This window comes from Oncorhynchus masou, chromosome 31 (genome assembly GCF_036934945.1).
Source record: "Oncorhynchus masou masou isolate Uvic2021 chromosome 31, UVic_Omas_1.1, whole genome shotgun sequence".
NCBI lineage: Eukaryota > Metazoa > Chordata > Actinopteri > Salmoniformes > Salmonidae > Oncorhynchus > Oncorhynchus masou.
In genome coordinates, this window is record NC_088242.1 from 68,078,765 (window position 1) to 68,092,771 (window position 14,007).

Below are 14,007 nucleotides of genomic sequence, written 5' to 3' on the forward strand. Positions count from 1 at the left end.
GTGACTAGTGAGCTGAGATAAGGCGGGGCTTTACCTAGCAAAGACTTATAGATGACCTGGAGCCAGTGGGTTTGGCGACAAATATGTAGGAAGGGCCAGCCAACGAGAGCATACAGGTCGCAGTGGTGGGTAGTATATGGGGCATTGGTGACAAAACGGATGGCACTGTGATAGACTACATCCAGTTTTCTGAGTAGAGTGTTGGAGGCTATTTTGTAAATTATATCGGCGAAGTCAAGGATTGGCAGGATAGTCAGTTTTACGAGGGTATGTTTGGTAGCATGAGTGAAGGAGGCTTTGTTGAGAAATAAGCCAATTTTAGATTTAAATTTGGATTGGAGATACTTAATGTGAGTCTGGAAGGAGAGTTTACAGTCTAACCAGACACCTAGGTATTTGTAGATGTCCACATATTCTAAGTCAGAACTGTCCAGAGTAGTGATGTTGGTCGGGCGGGCAGGTGTGTGCAGTAATTGGTTGAAGAGCATGCATTTAGTTTTACTTGCATTTAAAAGCAGTTCGGGACCACGGAAGGAGTGTTGTATGGCATTGAAGCTCATTTGGAGGTTTGTTAACACAGTGTCCAAAGAAGGGCCAGAGAATAGAGAATGGTCTCGTCTGCGTAGAGGTGGATCAGAGAATAACCAGCAGCAAGAGCGACATCATTGATGTGTACAGTCCGCCGATAAGAATGCTATGATTGACAGAGTTGAAAGCCTTGGCCAGGTTGATGAAGACTGCTGCACAGTACTGTCTTTTATCAATGGTGGTTATGATATCGTTTAGGACCTTGCGCGTGGCTGAGGTGCATCCATAACCAGCTCGGAAACCAGATTGCATAGTGGAGAAGGAACGGTGGGATTTAAAATGGTCGGTGATCTGATGTTAATGTATGCCTTAATATATATAATATAAGGCATCCAGACTTTTTGGAAGTTGCACAGACACAGTATATCCTTAATCTTGTAATAAATCAAATCTAGTGATAAATATCTTGACATTTCAATAAGATGGCGCCGACAGACATGGCAGCTCTGCTTCCAGCTTTGAAGCAACTCTGCTGTATATAGTTTTTTTGTGTGTTATTTCTTATATTATTAGGCCAGAATTTGTTTGTGTTATTACATACAGCTGTAAATTACTTTTGATATCAGAGCGGCGGTAACTCGTGTTAATTTCTTTACTATCAATTGAGAAGAGACAAACTTATCACACAAGTCAGAATTATACTTAAACTAAATCTTTATTCACCCTATTAATAAGGGAGCAGGTCAATACAACACATACATATATAGTGAATCGATTGAGTGCTCTACGTTAATGATGGCTGGTTGACGAATCACCCTCAGATAATTTGTTGAGAGCCCCGAGACAAAAGTACAAATGTCTTTTATAGCCAAGATACACCCCCTTCAGGTTACATGACAAACAATAGATGTATGGAATGGGTCACAAGGTTAAGATTAGTATGAAAGATGCTTATATTTCACACCAGACAGTATGTCATTCTCTCCCGGGTACCTTATAGTACAGATACATTAACTCATGCTCTGGAATGTGGTATCTCCCAAAAACTTTGTAAATCTTCCAGAGGCTCATCCTCAGTAGAAAACACACAGATGAGCATTCTAACAGCACATTATTCTGTTGCACAAGACAACCATTTGATGCAATAAAAGCATTATAACATAATCTTGTTATCTGTTTTGACACTCACCAGCATTACGACCAGGAATACGACTTTCCCGAATTGGATAATTTTTTCGTACCCCCCCCCCATGGCAATATAACTTATTCCAGAAGCTGCTCCAAAACCATCACTGGAGAAGAGGTATTCGAAGTGGACTTCTAGTCTGACTCAGGAGGCATGCACACCATCTACCGCTTCTGGGTATGTTACTCTCTAATGTTCAGTCTCTGGATAATAAAGTAGAGGAGCTCAGGACGAATCAAACAGGCAAAATGTCAGTACAGAGACAAAGTGGAGTTGCAATTCCACGGCTCAGACATGAGACATATGTGGCAGGGTCTACAGACAATCACAGACTACAAAGGGAAAACTAGCCACGTCGTGGTCACGGACAGTGATGTCTTGCTTCCGGACAAGCTAAACACCATCTTTAACCGCTTTGAGGATAACACAATGCCACCGACGTGGCCCGCTACCAAGGACTGTGGGCTCGCCTTCTCCATGGCCGAGGTGAGTAAGACATTTAAGCATGTTAACCCTCGCATGTCTGCAGGCCCAGACGGCATCCCTAGCCACATCCTCAGAGCATGTGCAGAGCAGCTGGCTGTATTGTTTACAGACATTTTCAATCTCTCCCTATCCCAGGCTGTGGTCCCGACTTGCTTCAAGATGTCCACCATTGTTACTGTACCCAAGAAAGCAAAGGTAAATTAAGCATCATTAAGCTTGGTGCCCTGGGTCTGAACTCCGCCCTGTGCAACTGGGTCCTGGACTGCAACTGGTCCTGATGGGCTGCCCCCAGGTGGTGAAGGTAGGAAGCAACACCTTCACTTTGCTGATCCTCAACACTGGGGCCCCACAAGGGTCCATGCTCAGCACCTTCCTGTACTCCCTGTTCACCCATGACTACGTGGCCACGCACGCCTTCAAATCAATCATCAAGTTTACAAATGACACACAGTAGTAGGCCTGATTACCAACAATGAAGAGACAGCCTACAGGGAGGAGGTAAGGGCCCTGGGAGAGTGGTGCCAGGAAAATAACTTCCCACTCAATGTCAACAAAACAAAGGAGCTGATCGTGGACTTCAGGAAAAAGCAGAGGGAGCACGCCCCTATCCACATCAATGGGACCGCAGTGGAGAATGTGTAAATCTTCAAGTTTCTCGGCATACACATCACTGACGATCTGAAATGGTCCACCCACACACACAATGTGGTGAAGAAGGCGCAACAGTGCCTCTTCAAACTCAGGAGGCTGAAAGAAGTTGGCTTGGCCCCTAAGACCCTCAAAAACCTTTACAAATGCACAATTGAGAGCATCCTGTCAGGCTGTATGACCACATGGTATGGAAACTGCACCACCCGCAACCCGCAGGGCTCTCTAGAGTGTGGTGCAGTCTGCCCAACGCATCACCGGGGCAAACTACCTTCCCTCCAGGACACCTACAGCACCCGACGTCGCAGGAAGGCCAAAAGATCATCAAGGACGTCAACCACCCGAGCCACGGCCTGTTCACCCCTCTATCATCCAGAAGGTGAGATTAGTACAGATGCATCAAAGCTGGGACCGAGAGACTGAAAAACAGCCATCACTAGCCAGCTTCCACCCAGTTACGCAACTCTGCACCCACATTGTGGGAGGATAACCAGCTATCCAATTAATGGCAATGCATTTCTTACCTGCTATAAATGCTAGGTTACACAGCTTCTTCTGATAACAGTCTCCAGTATCAAAATTTCCAAGCAAACAAAAACAGGGAGAAGGGGGAATCTGTAGACGTGCAGAGATAAAATAATATACTCTTTGCGAGTATTCAGACAGCCTTCACTAGACCATATCATTTGCAAATACAGTATGTCTCCTTTTGTTTTTTATACCTCCAGCAGAATAATTACATTTCTGTGTGCAGGAAATTCAGTTTCACTGACATATTGTGCATTCTATGAATGGTCTAAAACTGCATTAAGTTATGTCTGAGATTAAATGAGCATGACTAGGCATTTTAACATATCTTTATCCATTCATCATCATCATCAATAGTGTCTCCCAAGTCTTCCTCACATTTTGGATTTACATTTTTTGTGTCACCGGGAAAAGCCTCTATCAACCCTTGATACAGTTTTGAAATCAACTTTAGAGGTTTGTCAGACTGCCTTAAAATAGTTTCAACCTTTGAAGCTTCTTGCTTGTCCAGTGTTTTATCTGCAAAAATTTACCTCAGCTGTCACGCCCTGGTCGAAATATATTGTGTTTGTCTGCATTTATTTGGTCAGGCCAGGGTGTGACATGGGTTTATTGTGGTGTGTTTTGTCTTGGGGTTTTGTTAGGTATTGGGTTTGTGGTTTAGTGGGGGTATCTAGCATAGTCTATGGCTGTCTGGAGTGGTTCTCAATCAGAGGCAGGTGTTTATCGTTGTCTCTGATTGGGAACCATATTTAGGCAGCCATATTCTTTGAGTGTTTCGTGGGTGATTGTTCCTGTCTCTGTTTGTTGTCACCAGATAGGCTGTATAGGTTTTCACGTTCCGGTTTTTGTATTGTTCATTTTTTCATCGTCATTAAACGTATCAAAAATACCACGCTGCATTTTGGTCCGACTCTCCTTCGACGGAAGAAAACCGTAACATCAGCTACGTCACACACTGGTCTTCTCTGGCTGCCTGAGCTGCTCAGATGAGGCATGACAAAGAATTCAATTGGTGTACATTTATAAATTATATTTTCCAAATAATCGATGGTTTAACAGATCCCAGACTGTAACTTACACATCAGCTCAAGATGGAACTTTGTATCCATTCACTGATTGTTATAATATACTGAAAAATTCACCTGAGCTCTGTAGGCTGGTCTTTCCTGGCTGTCTGACCCTGCTGGGACAACTGTCACCATCTAATCCTGCTAAAACATGATGAGCATAGTGTTGTGTTCTGACTGTGAACCATGACAGTGAAGCCCGTAGAGCTGTTTATACCATGTCAGTGTGAAAAGTGGGGAATTAGCTAGGGAAACTGACAGATCAATAACGTTACATTGCTATACTAACTAATAAAAACTCATATTGCGCTGAAAAAAATATCAGAATATTGGTCTTGTTTGGATGCTGGTATCATGATTCGATTCAGGTCTAGTGTGATTGAGGCAAAAATAATAGCTAAAGTTAGTGAGCTAGCTAGCTAACGTTAGCCAACTTTTGTCTATCTTTGCCAGCTAATCGTACAATGGTACCTCATCAAAATTACTTCTTTTGAAATGGGACAAAACAAAGGCTACAAAACATTTTCATACACACAACAGCTGGTAGATATTTCTACCCCTGCACATAAACCACTGTAGATTACTGAGACACCCTAAAACAGAGGACAGCAACCCATGGGATTTATTTTGGCCCACCAAGGTTTTTAGCCCAAAAACATTGTGATTAAAATGTTTGGTTAAAAAGAAAAGAAAACCACCAATAATTCAGCAAATAGTTTCATTTAGGAAATTGATTCCCCAAGTATTCCCACAAATAAAAAAAGAGACGTGATTGTGTCTCAATGTAATCAAATACAACCTATCTTTGGGGCTTAGTTATGGTTAATATGTAGTGTACAAATTGTTATAATTATTTTCCCTCCCCCCGACCATCCACTCTGACGAAAATCAGCCTGCGTCTGGATTTAGAACCCCTACCCTAAGATGTCCCTGAAATAATACACTGACACGTTGTCGTAGCAATTTCCTGTATTACCAAATGAGGAGAGTTACAAACCACACACCAGTCAGAGTTATACTTAAACTTCATCTTTAATAATGTGAGCTTTACCATAGCTCTGTGACTTTCAACAATTCACTATCTATAATTCATTGTTGAGAGTCCCAACATAATGGCAACTGAGATCTTTTATAGCAAAGATACACCCCTCTCAACTTTCATGACGAACCACAGATCTTAGGAACAGTTCACAAAGAAAGACCTTTACTTGAGAAAGGAGTATCCCATAGCCAGATAGCATTAGCTATAAATTATCATTCAGTTTGGTTTCTAAGACGAGGTTCTAATCTCGTTCCTGGTACTTCATAGTACAAAAATATTACCTCACTATCTGGAATGCTCTTTAGGCTTTATTGGCCAAATACATCGTAAATCTCCTCTGTCAGTGCTATCTCATAGAGGCCCATCCTCAGTGGAACACTGAACACACAATAGTCGACAGATTCTATTCTGTCGAATAAAACAACCATTCTAAGGCAATACAATGATTATAGTATAATCTTACAAGCACTATAACATAATCTCGCAATTTTCCACGACAACGTGCACTTTGGTCCTCACCGCACAACGTACACAAAGGATATAGAGCTTGTTCCCGGTCAGGGATAAGCCCCAGTGGTCCCATTATAGATATCTTCTAAGTCTCTTTCCTTTCCTCATCTCCTTTCCTTGTCTTCTTCCCCACTGATTTGACCCGGCAGGGCAGGTGAAAGCCCTATGATGGGAGTCAGTCCAATCCATAGCCATTAGCATTGGCAAAGTCTCCAACAGCACAGTTTCACACACATCTCCAGCTGTCACTCAAACATGAGCCCCCATTAATTCATAGAGTTTCCTGGCCACACAGAACCCTCTTTGTGCTCCTGATCCATGGGACAACAATTGCAAAGCAACTTTTTTACATTTAGTGTGAAAGCCACATGTTTTATCTTTGCTGTGAGGACAGTATCTATCAAACACACACTACCGGTCGTTTTACAACACGTACTCATTCAAGGGTTTTTCTTTATTTTTACTATTTTCTACATTGAAGAATAATAGTGATTACATAAAACCATGAAATAACATATGGAATCATGTAGTAAACAAAAAAAGTGTTAAACACATCCAAATATATTTTATATTTGAGATTCTTCAAATAGCCACCCTTTGCCTTGATGACAGCTTTGCACACTCTTGGCATTCTCTCAACCAGCTACATGAGGTAGTCACCTGGAATGCATTTGAATTAACAGGTGTGCTATCATAAAAGTTCATTTGTGAAATTTCTTTCCTTCTTAATGTGTTTGAGCCAATCAGTTGTGTTGTGACAAGGTAGGGAGGTATACAGAAGATAGTATGGTCTTGGTCTTTTACCAAACAGGGCTATGTCAAGAATGATGAATAATGAAAGTACATCATTATTTTAAGTCATGGTCAGTCAATACGGAACTTTGAACGTTTCTTCAAGTGCAGTCGCAAAAATCATCAAGCGCTATGATGAAACTGGCTCTCATGAGGACCACCACAGGACCACCACTACCTCTGCTTTTCTACTTTTAAACTCGGACAAAACAGAGATGCTAGTTCTAGGTCCCAAGAAACAAAGAGATATTCTGTTGAATCTGACAATTAATCTTGATGGTTGTACAGTCGTCTCAAATAAAACTGTGAAGGAGCTAAGTGTTACTCTGGACCCTGATCTCTCTTTTGACTGACAGCTTTTTTACACCTATGTAACATTGCAAAAATCAGAGACTTTCTGTCCAAAAATGATGCCGAAAAATGTATCCATGCTTTTGTCACTTCTAGGTTAGATTACTGCAATGCTCTACTTTCCGGCTACCTGGATAAAGCACTAAATAAACTTCAGTTAGTGCTAAACATGGCTGCTAGAATCTTGACTAAAACCCCAAAATGTGATCATATTACTCCAGTGCTAGCCTCTCTACACTGGCTTCCTGTTTAGGCAAGGGCTGATTTCAAGGTTTTACTGCTAACCTACAAAGCATTACATGGGCTTGCTCCTACCTATTTTGGAGATTTGGTCCTGCCGTACATACCTACACGTACGCTACGGTCACAAGACGCAAGCCTCCTTACTGTTCTTAGAATTCCTAAGCAAACAGCTGGAGGCAGGACTTTCTCCTATAGAGCTCCATTTTTATGGAATGGTCTGCCTACCCATGTGGGAGACGCAGACTCGGTCTCAACCTTTAAGTCTTTATTGAAGACTCATCTCTTCAGTAGGTCCTAAGTGTAGTCTGTCCCAGGAGTGTGAAGATGAATGGAAAGGCTCTGGAGCAACGAACCGCCCTTGCTGTCTCTGCCTGGCCGGTTCCCCTCTCTCCACTGGGATTCTCTGCCTCTAACCCTATTACAGGGGCTGAGTCACTGGCTTGCTGGTGCTCTTTCATTCATTCCGTCCCTAGGAGGGGTGCGTCACTTGAGGGTTGAGTCACTGACATGATCTTCCTGTCCGGGTTGGCGCCCCCCCTTGGGTTGTGATCTTTGTGGGCTATACTCGGCCTTGTCTCAGGATGGTGGGTTGGTGGGTAAAGATATCCCTCCAGTGGTGTGGGGCTGTGCTTTGGCAAACTGGGTGTGGTTATATCCTGCCTGTTTGGTCCTGTCCGGGGGCATCGTCGGACGGGGCCACAGTGTCTCCCGACCCCTCCTGTCTCAGCTTCCAGTATTTATGCTGCAGTAGTTTATGTGTCGGGAGCTAGGGTCAGTCTGTTATGTCTGGAGTATTTCTCTTGTCTTATTCGTTGTCCTGTCTGAATTTAAGAATGCCCTCCCTAGTTCTCTCTCTCTTTCTTGCTTTCTATCTCTCCCAAGGACCATGCCTCAGGACTACCTGGCCTGATGACTACTTGCTGTCCCCAGTCCACCTGGCCGTGCTGCTGCTCCAGTTTCAACTGTTCTGCCTGCGGCTATGGGACCCTGACCTGTTCACCGGACGTGCTACCTGTCCCAAACCTGCTGTTTTCAACTCTCTAGAGACAACAGGAGTGGTAGAGATACTCTGAAAGATTGGCTATGAAAAGCCAACTGACATTTACTCCTGAGGTGCTGACCTGTCGCACCCTCGACAACCACTGTGATTATTATTATTTGACCCTGCTGGTCATCTATGAACATTTGAACTGTTATAATCTCCACCCGGCACAGCCAGAAGAGGACTGGCCACCGCTCATAGCCTGGTTCCTCTAGGTTTCTTCCTAAGTTTTGGCCTTTCTAGGGAGTTTTTCCTAGCCACCGTGCTTCTACACCTGCATTGCTTGCTGTTTGGGGTTTTATGCTGGGTTTCTGTACAGCACTTTGTGACATCAGCTGATGTAAGAAGGGCTTTATAAATATATTTAATTTATTGATTGATTGCAGAGGATAAATTCATTAGAGTTACCAGCCTCAGAAATTGCAGCCCAAATAAATGTTTCACAGAGTTCAAGTAACAGACATCTTAACATCAACTATTCAGAGGAGACTCAGGCCTTGGTTGTCGAATTGATGCAAAGGAACCACTACTAAATGACACCAATAATAAGAAGAGACTTGCTTGTGCCAAGAAACACGAGAAATTAATTAACCACTCTGGGATAGGGGGGGACGCTTGCAGAGATCTTCTGTTGAATCTGACAATTAATCTTAATGGTTGTACAGTCGTCTCAAATAAAACTGTGAAGGACCTCGGCGTTACTCTGGACCCTGATCTCTTTTGAAGAACATATCAAGACCATTTCAAGGACAGCTTTTTTCCATCTATGTAACATTGCAAAAATCAGAAACTTTCTGTCCAAAAATGATGCAGAAAAATTAATCCATGCTTTTGTCACTTCTAGGTTAGACTACTGCAATGCTCTACTTTCCGGCTACCCGGATAAAGCACTAAATAAACTTCAGTTAGTGCTAAATATGGCTGCTAGAATCCTGACTAGAACCAAAAAATTTGATCATATTACTCCAGTGCTAGCCTCCCTACACTGGCTTCCTGTCAAAGCAAGGGCTGATTTCAAGGTTTTACTGCTAACCTACAAAGCATTACATGGGCTTGCTCCTACCTATCTCTCTGATTTGGTCCTGCCGTACATACCTACACGTACGCTACGGTCACAAGACACAGGCCTCTTAATTGTCCCTAGAATTTCTAAGCAAACAGCTGGAGGCAGGGCTTTCTCCTATAGAGCTCCATTTTTATGGAACGGTCTGCCTTCCCATGTCAGAGACGCAAACTCGGTCTCAACCTTTAAGTCTTTACTGAAGACTCATCTCTTCAGTGGGTCATATGATTGAGTGTAGTCTGGCCCAGGAGTGGGAAGGTGAACGGAAAGGCTCTGGAGCAACGAACCACCCTTGCTGTCTCTGCCTGGGCGGTTCCCCTCTTTCCACTGGGATTCTCTGCCTCTAACCCTATTACGGTGGCTGAGTCACTGGCTTTCTGGGGCTCTCTCATGCGTCACCTGAGTGGGTTGATTCACTGATGTGGTCATCCTGTCTGGGTTTGCACCCCCCCTTGGGTTGTGCCATGGCGGAGATCTTTGCGGGCTATACTCAGCTTTGTCTCAGGATGGTAAGTTGGTGGTTGAAGATATCCCTCTAGTGGTGTGGGGGCTGTGCTTTGGCAAAGTGGGTGGGGTTATATCCTTCCTGTTTGGCCCTGTCCGGGGGTGTCCTCGGATGGGGCCACAGTGTCTCCTGACCCCCCCTGTCTCAGCCTCCAGTATTTATGCTGCAGTAGTTTATGTCTCGGGGGGCTGGGGTCAGTTTGTTATATCTGGAGTACTTCTCCTGTCCAATTCGGTGTCCTGTGTGAATCTAAGTGTGCGTTCTCTAATTCTCTCCTTCTCTCTCTCTGAGGACCTGAGCCCTAGGACCATGCCCCAGGACTACCTGACATGATGACTCCTTGCTGTCCCAGTCCACCTGGCCGTGCTGCTGCTCCAGTTTAAACTGTTCTGCCTTATTATTATTCGACCATACTGGTCATTTATGAACATTTGAACATCTTGACCATGTTCTGTTATAATCTCTACCCGGCACAGCCAGAAGAGGACTGGCCACCCCACGCCTGGTTCCTCTCTAGGTTTCTTCCTAGGTTTTGGCCTTTCTAGGGAGCTTTTCCTAACCACCGTGCTTCTACACCTGCATTGCTTGCTGTTTGGGGTTTTAGGCTGGGTTTCTGTACAGCACTTTGAGATATCAGCTGATGTACGAAGGGCTATATAAATACATTTGATTTGATTTGATTTGACTTGGCCAATAGTCAGGGAAAATGTAGAGTGCAAATTCAAATAAAATACTATAAAAATTAAACTTTCATTAAATCACACATGTAAGATACCAAATTAAAGCTACACTCGTTGTTAATCCAGCCAACATGTCAGATTTCAATAAGGCTTTTCGGCGAAAGCATAAGATGCTATTATCTGATGATAGCACAACAGTAAACAAAGAGAGAGTAGCATATTTCAACCCTGCAGGCGCAACACAAAACTCAGAAATAAAATATAGTTCATGCCTTACCTTTGACGAGCTTCTTTTGTTGGCACTCCAATATGTTCCATAAACATCACAAATGGTCCTTTTGTTCGATTAATTCCGTCGATATATATCCAAAATGTCCATTTATTTGGCGCGTTTGATCCAGAAAACACAGCTTCCAAATTGCGCAACGTCACTACTACTTTTGTAATACAACTTCAGGTATTTTTAAACGTTAATAATCGATCAAATTGAATACGAAGAGTCGGACCGCAGAGTGAAGGAAAAGCAGCCAAAAAGTGCTCAGCATAAGTGGGAACTACTTTAAGACTGATAGAAAAGCATTCCAGGTGAAGCTAGTTGAGAGAATGCCAAGAGTGTGCAAAGCTGTCATCAAGGCAAAGGGTGGCTATTTGAAGAATCTCAAATATAAAATATATTTTGATTTGTTTAACACTTTTTTGTTTACTACATGATTCCATAATGTTGATATCTTCACTATTATTCTACAATGTAGAAAAAAGTTAAAATAAAGAAAAACCCTTGAATGAATAGGTGTTCTAAAACTGTTGACCGGTAGTGTACATAGTAAGAAGAAGAATCTGAAATAATTAGGTCTTGGGAGAAATACAGTACGTTATAGTGTACTCTTATCAAATCAAATGTTATTTGTCACGTGCGCCAAATTCAACAGGTAGACCTTACCGTGAAATGCTTACTTACTTACAAGCCCTTAACCAGCAATGCAGTTCAAGAAATAGAGTTAAGAATATATTTACTAAATAAACAAACTCAAATTATAAAACAAGTAACACAAGACAAATACATAACAATAACGAGGCTATATACAGGGGGTACCGGTACAAAGTCAATGTGCAGGGGTACAGGTTAGTCGAGGTAATTCGTAAAGTGACTATGCATAGATAATAAACAGCACGCAGCAGCAGTGTAAAAACAAAAAGGGGTGGGGATCAATGTAAATAGTCCGGCTGGTCATTTGATAAATTATTCAGCAGTCTTATGGCTTCGGGGTAGAAGCTGTTAAGTAGCCTTTACATCTTAGACTTGGCGCTCCGGTACCGCTTGCCCTGCGGTAGCAGAGAGAAGAGTCCATGACTAGGGTGACTGGAGTCTTTGAAAATGTAGTATATATGTCGTGGATTTCAGGAAGCTTGGCCCCAGTAATGTACTGGGCTGTACGCACTACCCTCTGTAGCGCCTGGTAAGATGCCGAGCAGTTGCCAAACCAGGCGGTGATGCAACCGGTCAGGATGCTCTCGATGGTGCAGCTGTAGAACCTTTTGAAGATCTGGGGACCCATGCCAAATTGTTTCATTCTCCTGAGGGGAAAGGGTTTTGTCGTGCCCTCTTCACAACTGTCTTGGTGTGTTTGGACCATGATAGCTCGTTGGTGATGTGGACACCAAGGAGCTTGAAACTCTTGACCGACTCCACTTCAGCCCCGTCAATGGTAATGGGGGCAAGGGCAGCCTTCCCTTTCCTATAGTCCAGGATCAGCTCCGTTGTCTTGCTCACATTGAGGGAGAGGTTGTTTGCCTGGCACCACAATGCCAGGTCTCTGACGTCCCTATAGGCTGACTCATCAGTGATCAGGCCTACCACTATTGTGTCGTCAGCAAAGTTGTTCTTGGCTACTCAGTCATGGGTGAACAGGAAGAACAGGAGGGATCTAAATGCACACCCCTGAGGGGCCCCAGTTTTGAGGATCAGAGTGGCAGATGTGTTGTTGCCAATCCAGTTGCAGAGGTAGGTGTTTAGTCCCAGGGTCCTTAGCTTAGTGATGAGCTTTGTGGGCAATATGGTGTTGAATGCTAAGCTGTTGTCAATGAGTAACATTCTCACGTGTTCCTTTTGTCCAGGTGGGAAAGGGCAGTGTGGAGTGCGGATGAGATTGCCTCATCTATAGATCTGTTGGGGCGGTATGCGCATTGGAGTGGGTCTATGGTTTCCGGCATGATGGTGTTTATGTGCGCCATGACCAGCCTTTTGAAGCGCTTCATTAATACCGACGTGAGTGCTATGGGACAGTAATCATATAGGTAGGTTACCAATGCTTTCTTGGGCACCGGGACTAATGGTGGTCTGCTTGAAACATGTAGGTATTACAGACTTGGTCCGGGAGAGGTTGAAAATGTCAGTGAAGACACTTTCCAGTTGGTCTGCGTATGCTTTGAGTACACATCCTGGCAATCCGTCTGGCCCCACGGCCTCATGACTGTTGACCTGTTTAAAGGTCTTGCTCACATCGGATACGGAGAGAGTGATCACACAGTCGTGCTGAACAGCTGTTGTTCTTATGCATGCTTCAGTGTTGCTTGCCTTGAAGTGAGCATAAAAGGCATTCAGCTCATCTGGTAGACTTGCGTCACTGTGCAGCTCGTGGCAGGGTTTCCCTTTGTAGTCTGTAATATTTTTCAAGCCCTGCAACATCCGACGAGCGTCAGAGCAGTTGTAGGATTCAATCTTAGTCCTGTATTGACTTTTGCCTGTTTGATGGTTTGTCTGAGGGCATAGCGGGATTTCTTACAACCATCCGGCTTAGTGTCCCGCTCCTTGAAAGCGGTAGCTCTAGCCTTTACCTCGGTGCAGATGTTGCCTGTTATCCATGGCTTCTGGTTGGGAAATGTACGTACAGTCACTGTGGTGACATCGCCATCGATGCACTTATTGATGAAGCCGGTGACTGAGGTGGTATACTCCTCAATGCCATTGGATGAATCACAGACTTGCCTAGTTAAATAAAGGTTAAATGTATTTTTTTAATGAATCCTGTAACATATTCCAGTCTGTGCTAGCAAAACAGTCCTGGTGTGTAGCATCCACTTACCTTCCGTCATCCAACCCATTCTGTAATTTCAGATAGATGGATGATGGAAAGGAAAAAGAGTATCAAGATGCGGTTTTGCTCTAAGTGTTCTGTGGGTTGAACTGAAACTTGAACCATATGAAAGAGTTTCTTTGCTGTCTCGTGTATCTTTCTTTCTTCGATACAAGCATCATGAAACCTCTAACACAATAAATCATTTTGACTTGGTGAAAATGCCATCCACAATGGCATGAAAGCCAAAACACACAGC